The sequence below is a fragment of the Anomaloglossus baeobatrachus genome, chromosome 1 (assembly GCF_048569485.1).
Source record: "Anomaloglossus baeobatrachus isolate aAnoBae1 chromosome 1, aAnoBae1.hap1, whole genome shotgun sequence".
NCBI lineage: Eukaryota > Metazoa > Chordata > Amphibia > Anura > Aromobatidae > Anomaloglossus > Anomaloglossus baeobatrachus.
In genome coordinates, this window is record NC_134353.1 from 805156380 (window position 1) to 805171860 (window position 15481).

Here is a 15481-nt window from a genome sequence, read left to right on the forward strand (position 1 = left end):
TGTCACTGCCTAGAACAGGAGCTTACATCAGAGGCATGCAGGGGAGCAAATCGGGGGACATGTCACTGCCTAGAACAGGAGCTTACATCAGAGGCATGCAGGGGAGCAAATCGGGGACATGTCACTCCCTAGGAGAACAGGAGCTCACATCAGAGGCATGCAGGGGAGCAAAATCGGGGGACATGTCACTGCCTAGAACAGGAGCTCACATCAGAGGCATGCAGGGGAGCAAATCGGGGACATGTCACTGCCTAGGAGAACAGGAGCTCACATCAGAGGCATGCAGGGGAGCAAATCGGGGACATGTCACTGCCTAGAACAGGAGCTTACATCAGAGGCATGCAGGGGAGCAAATCGGGGACATGTCACTGCCTAGGAGAACAGGAGCTCACATCAGAGGCATGCAGGGGAGCAAATCGGGGACATGTCACTGCCTAGAACAGGAGCTCACATCAGAGGCATGCAGGGGAGCAAATCGGGGGACATGTCACTGCCTAGAACAGGAGCTCACATCAGAGGCATGAAGGGGAGCAAATCGGGGACATGTCACTGCCTAGAACAGGAGCTCACATCAGAGGCATGCAGGGGAGCAAATCGGGGACATGTCACTGCCTAGGAGAACAGGAGCTCACATCAGAGGCATGCAGGGGAGCAAATCGGGGACATGTCACTGCCTAGGAGAACAGGAGCTCACATCAGAGGCATGCAGGGGAGCAAATCGGGGACATGTCACTGCCTAGGAGAACAGGAGCTCACATCAGAGGCATGCAGGGGAGCAAATCGGGGACATGTCACTGCCTAGAACAGGAGCTCACATCAGAGGCATGCAGGGGAGCAAATCGGGGGACATGTCACTGCCTAGAACAGGAGCTCACATCAGAGGCATGCAGGGGAGCAAATCGGGGACATGTCACTGCCTAGAACAGGAGCTCACATCAGAGGCATGCAGGGGAGCAAATCGGGGGACACGTCACTGCCTAGAACAGGAGATCACATCAGAGGCATGCAGGGGAGCAAATCGGGGGACACGTCACTGCCTAGAACAGGAGCTCACATCAGAGGCATGCAGGGGAGCAAATCGGGGACATGTCACTGCCTAGAACAGGAGCTTACATCAGAGGCATGCAGGGGAGCAAATCGGGGACATGTCACTGCCTAGGAGAACAGGAGCTCACATCAGAGGCATGCAGGGGAGCAAATCGGGGACATGTCACTGCCTAGAACAGGAGCTCACATCAGAGGCATGCAGGGGAGCAAATCGGGGGACATGTCACTGCCTAGAACAGGAGCTCACATCAGAGGCATGCAGGGGAGCAAATCGGGGACATGTCACTGCCTAGAACAGAAGCTCACATCAGAGGCATGCAGGGGAGCAAATCGGGGGACACGTCACTGCCTAGAACAGGAGATCACATCAGAGGCATGCAGGGGAGCAAATCGGGGGACACGTCACTGCCTAGAACAGGAGCTTACATCAGAGGCATGCAGGGGAGTAAATCGGGGACATGTCACTGTATAGAACAGGAGCTCACATCAGAGGCATGCAGGGGAGTAAATCGGGGACATGTCACTGCCTAGAAAAGGAGCTTACATCAGGGGCATGCAGGGGAGCAAATCGGGGGACATGTCACTGCCTAGAACAGGAGCTCACATCAGAGGCATGCAGGGGAGCAAATCGGGGACATGTCACTGCCTAGAACAGGAGCTCACATCAGAGGCATGCAGGGGAGCAAATCGGGGGACATGTCACTGCCTAGGAGAACAGGAGCTCACATCAGAGGCATGCAGGGGAGCAAATCGGGGACATGTCACTGCCTAGAACAGGAGCTCACATCAGAGGCATGCAGGGGAGCAAATCGGGGACATGTCACTGCCTAGAACAGGAGCTCACATCAGAGGCATGCAGGGGAGCAAATCGGGGACATGTCACTGCCTAGAACAGGAGCTCACATCAGAGGCATGCAGGGGAGCAAATCGGGGGACACGTCACTGCCTAGAACAGGAGCTTACATCAGAGGCATGCAGGGGAGTAAATCGGGGACATGTCACTGTATAGAACAGGAGCTTACATCAGAGGCATGCAGGGGAGTAAATCGGGGACATGTCACTGCCTAGAAAAGGAGCTTACATCAGGGGCATGTAGGGGAGCAAATCGGGGGACATGTCACTGCCTAGAACAGGAGCTCACATCAGAGGCATGCAGGGGAGCAAATCGGGGACATGTCACTGCCTAGAACAGGAGCTCACATCAGAGGCATGCAGGGGAGCAAATCGGGGACATGTCACTGCCTAGAACAGGAGCTCACATCAGAGGCATGCAGGGGAGCAAATCGGGGGACACGTCACTGCCTAGAACAGGAGCTCACATCAGAGGCATGCAGGGGAGCAAATCGGGGGACACGTCACTGCCTAGAACAGGAGCTTACATCAGAGGCATGCAGGGGAGTAAATCGGGGACATGTCACTGTATAGAACAGGAGCTTACATCAGAGGCATGCAGGGGAGTAAATCGGGGACATGTCACTGCCTAGAAAAGGAGCTTACATCAGGGGCATGCAGGGGAGCAAATCGGGGGACATGTCACTGCCTAGAACAGGAGCTCACATCAGAGGCATGCAGGGGAGCAAATCGGGGACATGTCACTGCCTAGAACAGGAGCTCACATCAGAGGCATGCAGGGGAGCAAATCGGGGGACATGTCACTGCCTAGGAGAACAGGAGCTTACATCAGAGGCATGCAGGGGAGTAAATCGGGGACATGTCACTGTATAGAACAGGAGCTTACATCAGAGGCATGCAGGGGAGTAAATCGGGGACATGTCACTGCCTAGAAAAGGAGCTTACATCAGGGGCATGCAGGGGAGCAAATCGGGGGACATGTCACTGCCTAGAACAGGAGCTCACATCAGAGGCATGCAGGGGAGCAAATCGGGGACATGTCACTGCCTAGAACAGGAGCTCACATCAGAGGCATGCAGGGGAGCAAATCGGGGGACATGTCACTGCCTAGGAGAACAGGAGCTCACATCAGAGGCATGCAGGGGAGCAAATCGGGGACATGTCACTGCCTAGAACAGGAGCTCACATCAGAGGCATGCAGGGGAGCAAATCGGGGACATGTCACTGCCTAGAACAGGAGCTCACATCAGAGGCATGCAGGGGAGCAAATCGGGGACATGTCACTGCCTAGAACAGGAGCTCACATCAGAGGCATGCAGGGGAGCAAATCGGGGGACACGTCACTGCCTAGAACAGGAGCTTACATCAGAGGCATGCAGGGGAGTAAATCAGGGACATGTCACTGTATAGAACAGGAGCTTACATCAGAGGCATGCAGGGGAGTAAATCGGGGACATGTCACTGCCTAGAAAAGGAGCTTACATCAGGGGCATGCAGGGGAGCAAATCGGGGGACATGTCACTGCCTAGAACAGGAGCTCACATCAGAGGCATGCAGGGGAGCAAATCGGGGACATGTCACTGCCTAGAACAGGAGCGCACATCAGAGGCATGCAGGGGAGCAAATCGGGGACATGTCACTGCCTAGAACAGGAGCTCACATCAGAGGCATGCAGGGGAGCAAATCGGGGGACATGTCACTGCCTAGAACAGGAGGTCACATCAGAGGCATGCAGGGAAGCAAATCGGGGGACACGTCACTGCCTAGAACAGGAGCTTACATCAGAGGCATGCAGGGGAGTAAATTGGGGACATGTCACTGCCTAGAACAGGAGCTTACATCAGAGGCATGCAGGGGAGCAAATCGGGGGGACATGTCACTGCCTAGAAAAGGAGCTTACATCAGGGGCATGCAGAGGAGCAAATCGGGGGACATGTCACTGACTAGGAGAACAGGAGCTCACATCAGAGGCATGCAGGGGAGTAAATCGGGGACATGTCACTGCCTAAAAAGGAGCTCACATCAGAGGCATGCAGGGGAGAAAATCGGGGGACACGTCACTGCCTAGGAGAACAGGAGCTCACATCAGAGGCATGCAGGGGAGTAAATCGGGGACATGTCACTGCCTAAACAGGAGCTCACATCAGAGGCATGCAGGGGAGAAAAATCGGGGGACACGTCACTGCCTAGGAGAACAGGAGCTCACATCAGAGGCATGCAGGGGAGCAAATCAGGGGATGTCACACTGGGGTACAAGTGACACTGCTCACCCACAATATATAATTACGTGTCATCAAAAACTACCATTATGGCTGAACTGTGATATAAGGTTTTCTATAGATCTTTATTTTTTTTAGCCAATTGCATCATGAAGACAAAAAATCTAGATAAATTATGACATTAGGGTTACTCACATCAGATTTGCTAATATCCACACCAAGGCAAGAGAAATATTACGCTCCATGATGAAGGTGTATTTTCATTAACTCTGTGCATATAGTGTAGTGTAAGTGTATTACCATAGTCATTTATCGCCATCCTCTCCACTATCCAGTGCTGCTCTGCTCCTCTTCTCAGCGACGGAGAGTGTCTCTAGATTGGAGGTTCTCCCCATCACACTGTGCTCTATATGACACAGAAGTGGCTTTTTCAATGTAAGTTTATAGAGCGTCAGAACGATTACATTGTGAAAGAGACTTCTGGCTTACACATAGAGCCTAGAGTAAGCTGGGTAGTCTACAAAGTGGTGACATCACTGAAAAGAGGAACAGAAGAGAGCTGGATATGAGAGAAACCTGCGGCAGCAGATTTATGCAGGATGCAGTCAGGTTCTTTAGTGGTGGGGTGCACTTATACAGTGCTGGGGAAAAGTATATGGGAGTGATCAATAGGTTGTAGTGTGACTAGCGCCCTACACAAGCCTCATCTGTGTGCATGTCTAATACAAAGCGCCAGCTTCTCCATGAATTGATAGTTTATAAGTGGCTGTCTAATCAGTATTTTGCACCTGTGCTGCCCCCACTTTATGATGGGGTTTGCTGCATCTTTCTACTGGATTGGTAATCAGGTTTGAGTTAGGGTACCTTCACACTTAGCGATGCAGCAGCGATCCGACCAGCGATCTGACCTGGTCAGGATCGCTGCTGCATCGCTACATGGTCGCTGGTGAGCTGTCAAACAGGCAGATCTCACCAGCGACCAGTGAACAGCCCCCAGCCAGCAGCGACGTGCAAGCGACGCTGCGCTTGCACGGAGCTGCCGTCTGGAAGCTGCGGAGACTGGTAACTAAGGTAAACATCGGGTATGGTTACCCGATGTTTACGTTAGTTACCAGCGCACAGCTGTGTGTGCAGGGAGCAGGGAGCCGCGCACACTGAGCGCTGGCTCCTTGCTCTCCTACCATAGCTACAGTACACATCGGGTTAATTAACCCGATGTGTAATGCAGCTACATGTGCAGAGAGCAGGGAGCCGCGCACACTGCTTAGCGCTGGCTCCTTGCTCTCCTAGCTGCTGTACACATCGGGTTAATTAACCCGATGTGTACAGCAGCTACATGTGCAGAGAGCCGGAGCCGGCAGCACAGGCAGCGTGAGAGCTGCAGAGGCTCGTAACTAAGGTAAATATCGGGTAACCACCTTGGTTACCCGATGTTTATCTTGGATACAGCTTACCTCAGCTGCTCCCTGCTCGCTTCATTTGTCGCTCTCTCGCTGTCACACACAGCGATCTGTGTGTCACAGCGGGAGAGCGGCTTTGAAGAAAACGAACCAGGGCTGTGTGTAACGAGCAGCGATCTCGCAGCAGGGGCCAGATCGCTGCTCATTGTCACACACAGCGAGATCGCTAATGAGGTCACTGCTGCGTCACAAAAAGCGTGACTCAGCAGCGATCTCGGCAGCGAGCTCGCTGTGTGTGAAGCACCCCTTAAAGGAGTTGTCCGACAATAGCTTAACAAAAATGTTTGAGTTTATCTGTGCTGTATTGTCATATAAATCACACCTACATTGTTATTTTTTGTTTTCTAACTTTTGTTCCTCTTGAATTATCCCTTTATTCTCTGCAGCTCTTGTTTACATTCAGATCCAGCAAACTGACCAGTTCCTGTGCAAAACCTCAGTCAGAGCTGTCACCACCCAGCCTCAGTGTCCAGCCCCACCCCAGTGTCCAGCCTCGCCCCCTGCCCGCCCCCTGCACACACATTCCATGTCAGTATTCTTCCCCAGCACCTGACCTGGTATCACTACAGCATTGCAAATAACAGCCCCACATCGGGCTCTGCACCGCACACGCACACATATGGCTCTGTACCGCACACGCACACATATGGCTCTGTACCGCACATGCACACATATGGCTCTGTACCGCACACACATGGCTCTGCACCGTACACGCATACACATGGCTCTGCACATGCACACATATGGCTCTGCAACCCCCCCCATCCCCATCGGGAACACATGTGGAGTACATACTCAACTGTCCTCGGTCCCCGCCGCTCCTGCACGTTCGTGCGCTGTCTGTGCTCTCTTCAGCACAGTAGTGACGTCACCACTGTGCTGAAGAGAGCACAGACAGCGGGAGGGACAGTGATGAGAAGCTGTGCTGCGCTGCTTCTCATCAGCACTTTCAAATGTACTGGCATCGGTGATCTGTGATGCCGGTACATTTGAATGTGCGATCCTGGGCAGGGGGCCCGGTGCTGGAGCTGACACCACGGCAGCTGCCGCCAGGCCCCGCCCCCAGGTCACGGACCCCACAGCAGTGCAGGGGGAGGTTACTGGAGGTGCGGGGGGAATGTGTGGGAGGGTGCAGGGAAGGGGGCGGGGACTCCTCGTACTGTACAGCCCAGCAGGGAGGCGACATGCTGTTCCACATTTGCATGTCAACATGGCCCTGCCCATGTAGACATGAAATGACCGGAAGCAGCAAACTCGCGGCAGGAGCGGTCACATGACCGTTCTGAGCCGGGGGAGAGGGGCTGACAGCAGGGCAGGTAAGTGGTCTCTATCTACTTACCTGCCCCAATGTAGCCCAATAGGGAAATAAAAAAAAAAAAATGTCAAAAGAAGCCGGATAACTCCTTTAATAATGGCTGTCTTTTTCTGTGATTTATTTCCTTATATTCACTCACACTACACACCATACACAAAAACACAGATCTGACCGGAAAAAAATTAAAAGGGAGTGTCTCTGTAACAATGCCCCCTCCCCACTCTTTCATGTGCTCGTATTCATACTCATGACTTTGCATGTGATAAATGGGTGCTCTATGGCAATTTAAGACTTCAGGGCACAAGCCTTGGTGTGGGAAAGGGAGGGCCACCGGGGAAGTTGAATTGGATGCCAATTCTGAAGTGTGCAAAATTTCAAAAGTAAAAAGAAAAAAGTACCAGAAAGTACCAGTGGCGTGCGTCACTATTGGCAAAGCTTTGGGGCACTGTGCATGTCATGAACTGCCCTGGGAGAGCTGAAATGGTATTGGAATCAACATAGTTTGATCCTGCAGTAAAGCAGCGAGCCATAAACCCCTCCACTCTTCATCCTGTAGGTCCTTCAAGGCGTCACCATCCCAGCATAGGTGAAGCAATGATGTGACTACAAGGCATCTATACTGTCTATAGACCATATAACGATCTAACATATAGAGGATTAGGCATACAAAAAACAAAGAAAACCTGTAAAACCAATTTTTATTTATAATCTATTAATATCAAAAATATTTATTTGGTTAAAAACATATAGGAAAATATCTATATAGTAAAGTACCAGACAGATGTCATAGTGGTGAAAACACCCAGTGGGGTATTAGGTTGGGCGGTGGGCAAAAATGAGTGTGTGCAGTATAGTGCCACTCCTACTCAAATAATAGCGACTGACAAATAGTATGATATTTAATCTTCGTCAGGCTGCATAATTTTACAACATTAACAGTGACCCCTTATCTTGGAAGGGGGTGGAGATATTTTATTGAAATTTGGCCAATATATTCTGGACCAAAACTGCAGAGATGTCACAAAATTTCAGCCCTCTACGGCTTTTGGAAAAAAAAATGTATTGCAATTTTAAAATGGAATAGTTACAATTGTACCTATTCAGCCGGACAAAGGTTAAGGACAGGGACCACAGGATACCACCACCAAGTGCAAAGTACTGAAAACACATCATATAGTCAAATATACTATTATGATGTAAATGCGTATGGTCAGAAATTGATCCCACACTTGTACAAAGCATGGCCTTTATATCAGTAAAAAAATCCCAGTTAATTATCTGCTGGGATAATTAGATCATCCCGATTTGTCCCCCCCCCTAAAATTTCAGGGTTCATCAGGGAATATTAAGGAGACTTGAATTGTGTCCAATGATTATTTAGGCCATTTTATTCTACTGCTATTCGTTCTACAGCAGGAAAACCCAGAGATAAAGGACTACAGGGGGTCCCAGCAATCAGACAGATAACCTGTAGTACCTGGTGACCAGCCTTTCACCGTCTGATATTCATGAGGTATACCTTTTTTACTGATATATAGGCCCTGTTATGTACAAGTGTGGGATCAATTTCTGACCATACATATTTACATCATAATAGTACATTTGACGTGTATTTAGCACTTTGCACGTGGTGGTGGTATCAGGTTCATTTTTTTGATAGTGGTAAGGGCTTTGAGGGTCAGCCACCGAGGAGTGGGGGCACCCAAAACAGTAAGGTGATGCAACCTCCGCTGATAGGCAGGGGCAAACTTAGGGAGAATTAGGTCCTTAAATATCCTACTATTAGTCAGTCATAATTTGAGTAGGAGTGGCACTATACTGCACACACTCATTTTGCCCACTACCCAACAGAATACCTCACTGTGTGTTTTTACCACTATATGACATCTGTCTGGTACTTTACTATATGGATATTTTCCTATATGTTTTTAACCAAATGAATATTTTTGATAATAGATTAGAAATAAAAATTGCTTTTAGGGTTTTCTTTGGTTTTGGTATCCTCTGTACTGTCTCTCAGAATACAGGAGTACGTTTTTTATGGGTGATGATTTAAGAGTGGCATTCTTACTTTAGGGAGAGACATTCAAGGCGTATCCTTACTGGGCTAAGGAGCGTAATATTTTCCTTGCCAGGGTACTGGCAACACATGCTATGAATCAAAAATCAATTATAACTGTGCAGGCAGATATACAGCCCAAATCCTGATAGATATAACTATATACCGTATTTTTCGGACCATAAGACGCACTTTTTTTCCCCCAAATGTTGGGGGAAAGTTGGGGGTGCGTCTTATGGTCTGACTATAGGGCTGCGGCTGGGAATGAGGGTGCTGCGGGTCATCGGGGGCACGAGCAGGCAGCAGCAGCGCCTGCCGTGACCACGTGGGCCCGCTCATTACATATGCACGCCCATCCTCCCGCCCATCTCTCAGCGCTGAAGCCGGCACTGACAGGTGGGCGGGAGGACGAGCGGGGACGCGCGCATAGCAAAGAGCCGGCCGCATGATCACCCCTGGCAATTACAGCCTGGAGTGATCATGTGCGGCTGTATTCACTGCCCCCCGCGCGTCATTACCAGCGCGGGGTGCAGTGAATCAGTACACTCACCCGTCCCCGTGTGTGGAGCCGCCCCCCTGCTGCACGCGATGTCTTCCTGTCTGTGCCGGTCAGCTGATCTGTGCTGAGCTGGTCAGCTGATCGGCACAGACAGGAAAACATCGCGATGCAGCAGGGGAACGGCTCCACACACACAGGTCAGTGGCGCAGAGAGGAAGATGATCGGTGCTGGAGGGAGTGAGGAAAAGGTGAGTATAAACGTTTATTTTTTTCTCTGTGCTATAGGATACAGGCCATATACCAGGATGGTATATGAGCACGATGGGGGCATATAGCAGGATGGGAGTATATGAGCAGGCAGGATGGGGGTATATGAACAGGATGGGGGGTATATGAACAGGATGGGGGGTATATGAACAGGATGGGGGTATATGAACAGGATGGGGGTATATGAACAGGATGGGGGTATATGAACAGGATGGGGGTATATGAGCAGGCAGGATGGGGGTATATGAACAGGATGGGGGGGTATGTGAACAGGATGGGGGGTATATGAACAGGATGGGGGGTATATGAACAGGATGGGGGGTATATGAACAGGATGGGGAATATATGAACAGGATGGGAGTATATGAACAGGATGGGGGTATATGAACAGGATGGGAGTATATGAGCAGGCAGGATGGGGGTATATGAACAGGATGGGAGTATATGAACAGGATGGATGGGGGAATATGAGCAGGATGGATGGGGGGTATACCAATAGGATGGGGGTATATCAATAGGATCGGGGTATATGAACAGGATGGGGTATATGAACAGGATGGGAGTATATGAGCAGGATGGGGGAATATGAGCAGGATGCTGGTATAGGAGCAGGATGGGGGTTTATAGCAGGATCATATACAAGGCAGGAGGATCATTACCAGGATGGGGTACCTTAGTAGAGAATTTGGGGACATTACCTCCATAACAGTGTCAGCAGCAGATCCTCGCCCCATAACAGTGTGTCATGACCACATTTTTTGCTTAAAGTTTTATTTTCCCATTTTCCTCCTCTAAAACCAGGGTGCGTCTTATAGTCCGGTGCGTCTTATAGTCCGAAAAATACGGTAGCAAGGATTAAAATATAACTTCTAATACTAATAAAGTGCAGTGCATTAAAGTGTGAACAATAAAAATAGGATAGATCTCATCCGATTCTTCTCCCCGCGTAGATCACACACCACCGGATACACAGGCGAAAGAGAGCCGACATAAAGGCGATATAATGTCAAACCAATCTAAACCCTGTCGTGCCCATACAATAGCTTCCACCATTACAAGGGCAGCACCCAAATCAAGCAGGCTACCGCAGTGAAAATTAACCCATCCCAACAAGTTTCCCTCCCCAAATAATCAGAGAGTGCCCACGCTATTGCCTGGGCACGAAAGGGGTTAGATTGAATTAACATTATATCCCCTTTATGTCGGCTCTCTTTTGCCTGTGTATTCGGTGGTGTGTGATCTACTCGGGAAGAAGAATCAGGTGAGATCTATCCTATTTTTACAGTTCACACTTTAATGCACTGCACGTTATGTTATGTATTGTCTGGTTTTAGATATTAGTATTAAAAGTTATATTTTAATCCTTGCTATATAGTTATAGTTAGTCAACACATGCTATGCCAATGAATACAGGTGTGACTACTAACTCCTACTAGCACCTTCTATAGCAACATAACTGCTGGAAAACCAAATACAAATTTGAGGGTTTTTTGTTAGACTTAGCATGAATGCAATACCATACAGAGCAGATGGTTGAGTCCATGCAAGAGTAACATAAAAATGTTTGCCATACCCAGGAGGTAGTCAGAAAAATTTACTAGGAGTGGGTTTATAGTTGAAGACCAGTTGAACCATCATGACGCCAATTCAGCCAGATTACATTGGCCAAAAATGTTCAATAACACTGGAGGAACGTTCTTACTGGGAATGTTTTTGAGAGTCATCATTTATGGACTAATAATTGGACAAACATGACAAAACAATCACTGATCTCGGGGAGACCAGACAGAGAAAACACTGCCGGCAGCCAGCAAAGGCAGTTAGGAGTCTCGACACAGAAAATAGCCAAATATCCCTCCGGGAAGGACCTAGCCAAGGAGTCCCTCTTTTTAGGAGACCACCATAACCACAATATTAAGTGGTCCTTTTAGTCAATATCCAACTCTATGATGAGATCAGTGATTGTTTTGTCTTGCTGGTCTACTAGGCATTGCTCCCACCTGGCCAGAATCCTACTCCACACTGATGAGGGGCAATACCCCGAAACAACTGTCGGTAGATGGATACCTGGCGTTGGTATTTCCCTTGTCATATCTTTAAACTCGTCAAAGAGTTGGATATTGACTAAAAGGGCCACTTAATATGGTGGTTATGGTGGTCTCCGAAAAAGAGCCACTCCTTGGCTAGGTCCTTCCCGGAGGGATATCTGGCTATTTTCTGTGTCGAGACTCCTAACAGAGGCTCCACGGACCTTTTTTTATTTGCAATTGGACAAACATGTTAAACACTGCCTACTTCTATCCCAACTATGGTGGGACATAATTAATTGATTATTGCACCAAAAGAGAGAGCATTGGAGTGAAATGGTCGAATGAAAATAACTTAAGTCTAATATGTGGGGTACCATCAAAAGTTACGGCATGATAATAAGACTAAGCAGATCTAAAGGAGCAAGAATATGACATATTACAAAACATTTTCATTCTATTCTACATCTGACGAGCTTGGAGAAAGTTATAGGTGGATTGTTCCAAACCCTATATCATCTCGTCTCACATAATGTAAATGAAAACCAAGCTGGCATTTTATTTAATCTTGTGAATGCCAGTTGTAAATGGTGTCTAAAAGTGAACCCGAAATGTCAGATTCCTGTCTGACTTCAATAGAACATTTGAAGAAAGATAAACTTTCATTTTCATCCTTTGTAAAAAGTCGAGGAAGCTGTCCCTGGATGACTTCCAAAATATGACAAAAGCTTCAAGCACCCGCCAGCGATGTCAAGGATGGAAGCAGAAAGTCTTACACTCAACTTGATTGTGGCATCATTTGGATTCAACGCACATCTCTATAGAGAAATTAGTCAAAGCTGCAAGCAGATGCTATTATATAGAGGGGAAGATAAAAATCTTCATCTACAACTTTTCTGAAGTAGGCAGAAGGCTTCTTTGAAAGGCACTTTACAACACTGTGGGAAATGTAACGCTCTCTCATTCAACACTTGGAGCCGATATACAAAGCTTGTCTGGATGTTACCATTCCCCTTTTAAATGGGGTTTGGACTGACAATCTGACACTGTAAGCAGTGAACTGACAGCTACAGACCTAGCAGGGTACAACCATCACTGGTGACAATGTATTTACTCGTTTCCATTAGGAATATCAGAAGAACAGGTAAAGGCACAGTTCTAAAAACGACGCTCTAGTATTCACTAACATTTACTGAACAGACATGAGAGAAGAGCGGACGGATCCCATGCAAGTCAGTTTAGACGAAAAATAAGTCAGGCAGGTCATTTGTCAGAGCAATAGTGTAAACATTCCCAGAACATCAACTTATAGGATAAAATAAAAACCTTTACATGCTGTGATTACACAGGTCAGCCTGATGGGTTTCTGGCACAATCTGCTTCAAAAAAGATTGTCTGCAGCTTTTATATTGATGGCCTATTTTTAGAATAAGTCATCAGTATCTAATTGGTGGGGGTGCAACACCAGACACCTCCACCGATAAGCTGCTCTTGGTGCCAGCAGCAGGCGAATGTGGTCAGTTGTGGAGATGCACAGCTTCGTCAACTGTATAGTGGCCATGCCTGGGTATTGCACATCTGCCCATTATTCAAATTAATAGGGGACGAATATGCAGTGCCCAGCCACTGCCAATACTGTTGAAACTCAACAATTAAAGGGGTTGTCCACTACTTTTATATTGATTGATGATCTGTCCTAAGGATAGGCAATTTCTGATTAGCGTTGGTCCAACACTCTGCACCCCCACCGATCAGGTGTTCTCAGTTGAACCGATCAGGTGTTCTCATTTCCACCGATCAGGTGTTCTCAGTTCCGGCGGTGGCAGCAGGTAGTCGTAATTGCTCAGTTCCAGAGCTGCTCCATCTTCTGATAGCAGCTGCATTCTACACAACCGCATCCTATTAAAATGGGAGGCGGATGTGCAATACCCGGCTGAGGCCACTATCAGAAGACGGACCAGCGCCAGAACTGATTATATCAGATTGCCTGCTGCCGCCCTCGGGACCGAACACAGCTAATCTACAGGGTGCTGAGTGCTGGACCTCAGCCAATCAGACATGGATGACTTATTTTAAGGATAGGACATCATAATAAAAGTAGTGGACAACATCCGGACGCCACTGGCAATGAAAATAGCAGATCGGCAGTGTTGCAGAGTGTTGCACTTCCACAAATCAGACATCGATGACGTAGCTAACCATATACTGTTTGAAGAAGTCAAGGCTGAAGTAGCCTTCAAGGAAGAATTGCAGCCATAAGGCAGTTTGTTTATCAGAGCTAGAGAGCGGTACAATAATGAATGTTTGAAGTTAACTGTGAAGTATGGTAGAGGGTCCTTGCAAGTGTGGAGCTGCAATAAATGGATGCTGGGATTAACTGTGTTCTCAATGCTGAGAAGTAGAAGCAGAAACTTATCCATCATACAATACCTTCAGGACAACAACCCCTAATCTGCAGTCAATATTAGTACAAATTATCTAGAAGAATAAGAAGTCCTGGAAGTGATGATATGGCCTCACATAACCCTGATTTCAAAATCAAGAAGTTTGTCTGGGATTATAATAAAAAACAAGGATTTACGCAATTCAACATTAACAGAAGATTTGTGGTAAGATGTCGTTTTACTGCTAAAGAATAAATTTGGAGTCAGACATCTTCCTGAAAGGAGCCAAGATCTAGCTAGTACTGACTCCAATACACTGTATATTAAAATATTTCTTCATTAAATCCAAACAGAATTTCAAAACGGATAGATATCACAGTCGGTAGCTCTGACGGCCAATTATAAACAAAATCATAGAAAAGTAAGTATTATATCTATAAAAAATTAGTCCCAAAAAATGTCTTAAGATATAGGAATTAAACCGCTTAATTTTTTTTTTTATATTTAAAGGGGTTGTCAACTATTAGGACAACCCCTTCTGATTCCACATTAACCCAGGTAAAATAAGAAAGCCTAAACTCACCTCCGCGGCCAGCGTGGTTCCAGTGGTGACGGAGCTCACATTCCTGGGCCTCACATGACGTTGTGACGTCAAGCGAACACCTAGTCCAACTAGCACCGGCTTCTTTCTCCCTGTCTTCGGACAACCAAGTTAATCAAAAAGAAGTGAGCGCTATGGCTGCCACTCCATGTCAATTCCTCCTGTGTCAAAAGGCGGGGAGACCAAAGCCAGTGCTCATTGGAAGCGGGTCTCGAGGGCATCATAACGCCACGTGAGCCCCGGTAACGCGAGCCCTATCACGGCTCTAACCGCGCCAGCCGTGGAGAGGAGTATAGTCTCTTTTTTTTACTATGAGCAAACATGTGAAATCAGAAGGGGTTGTCCTAGTAGTGGACAACCCCTTTTTATTACAAATCCTCCTGAGTGTGAGAAAATATGAGAAGTTACATAGCTCATCTAGTGGTGTTTAAAGAAAAGTACAAATAGAAACTATTTTATACATTGTAACACCGTGAAGGGTGTGGTGCTGGATGGAAGGTACATTTCTCCCAATAAGTGCCTTTCACACTAGTAGCAGTAGGGAAGGAGGTCTGGCCTGGACCTTCTTGGTCGTTGCAGGTTTTTGGGGGCAATGCAGGAATTAAAACTGTATAAATGCCAAAAAGCATGTTAAGGTTGATGGAAGCTAGTGAGTTCTGGATTTTTGTTGGTGGTTTGAAGAAAAGACTGCATTCCTAGAGTCAGCCTTCCCTATGGCTGAACTGCTCACCTCACCGATCGCAGACTCGGG

General features: G+C 47.8%; 1 protein-coding gene across 2 annotated transcripts in view; it reads right to left on the reverse strand.

The window, feature by feature from the left end:
• The window catches only part of FER (FER tyrosine kinase), a 369513-nt gene that overhangs the window by 259681 nt on the left and 94351 nt on the right, over window positions 1-15481 (reverse strand). The gene's annotated exons all lie outside the window — the stretch shown is intronic.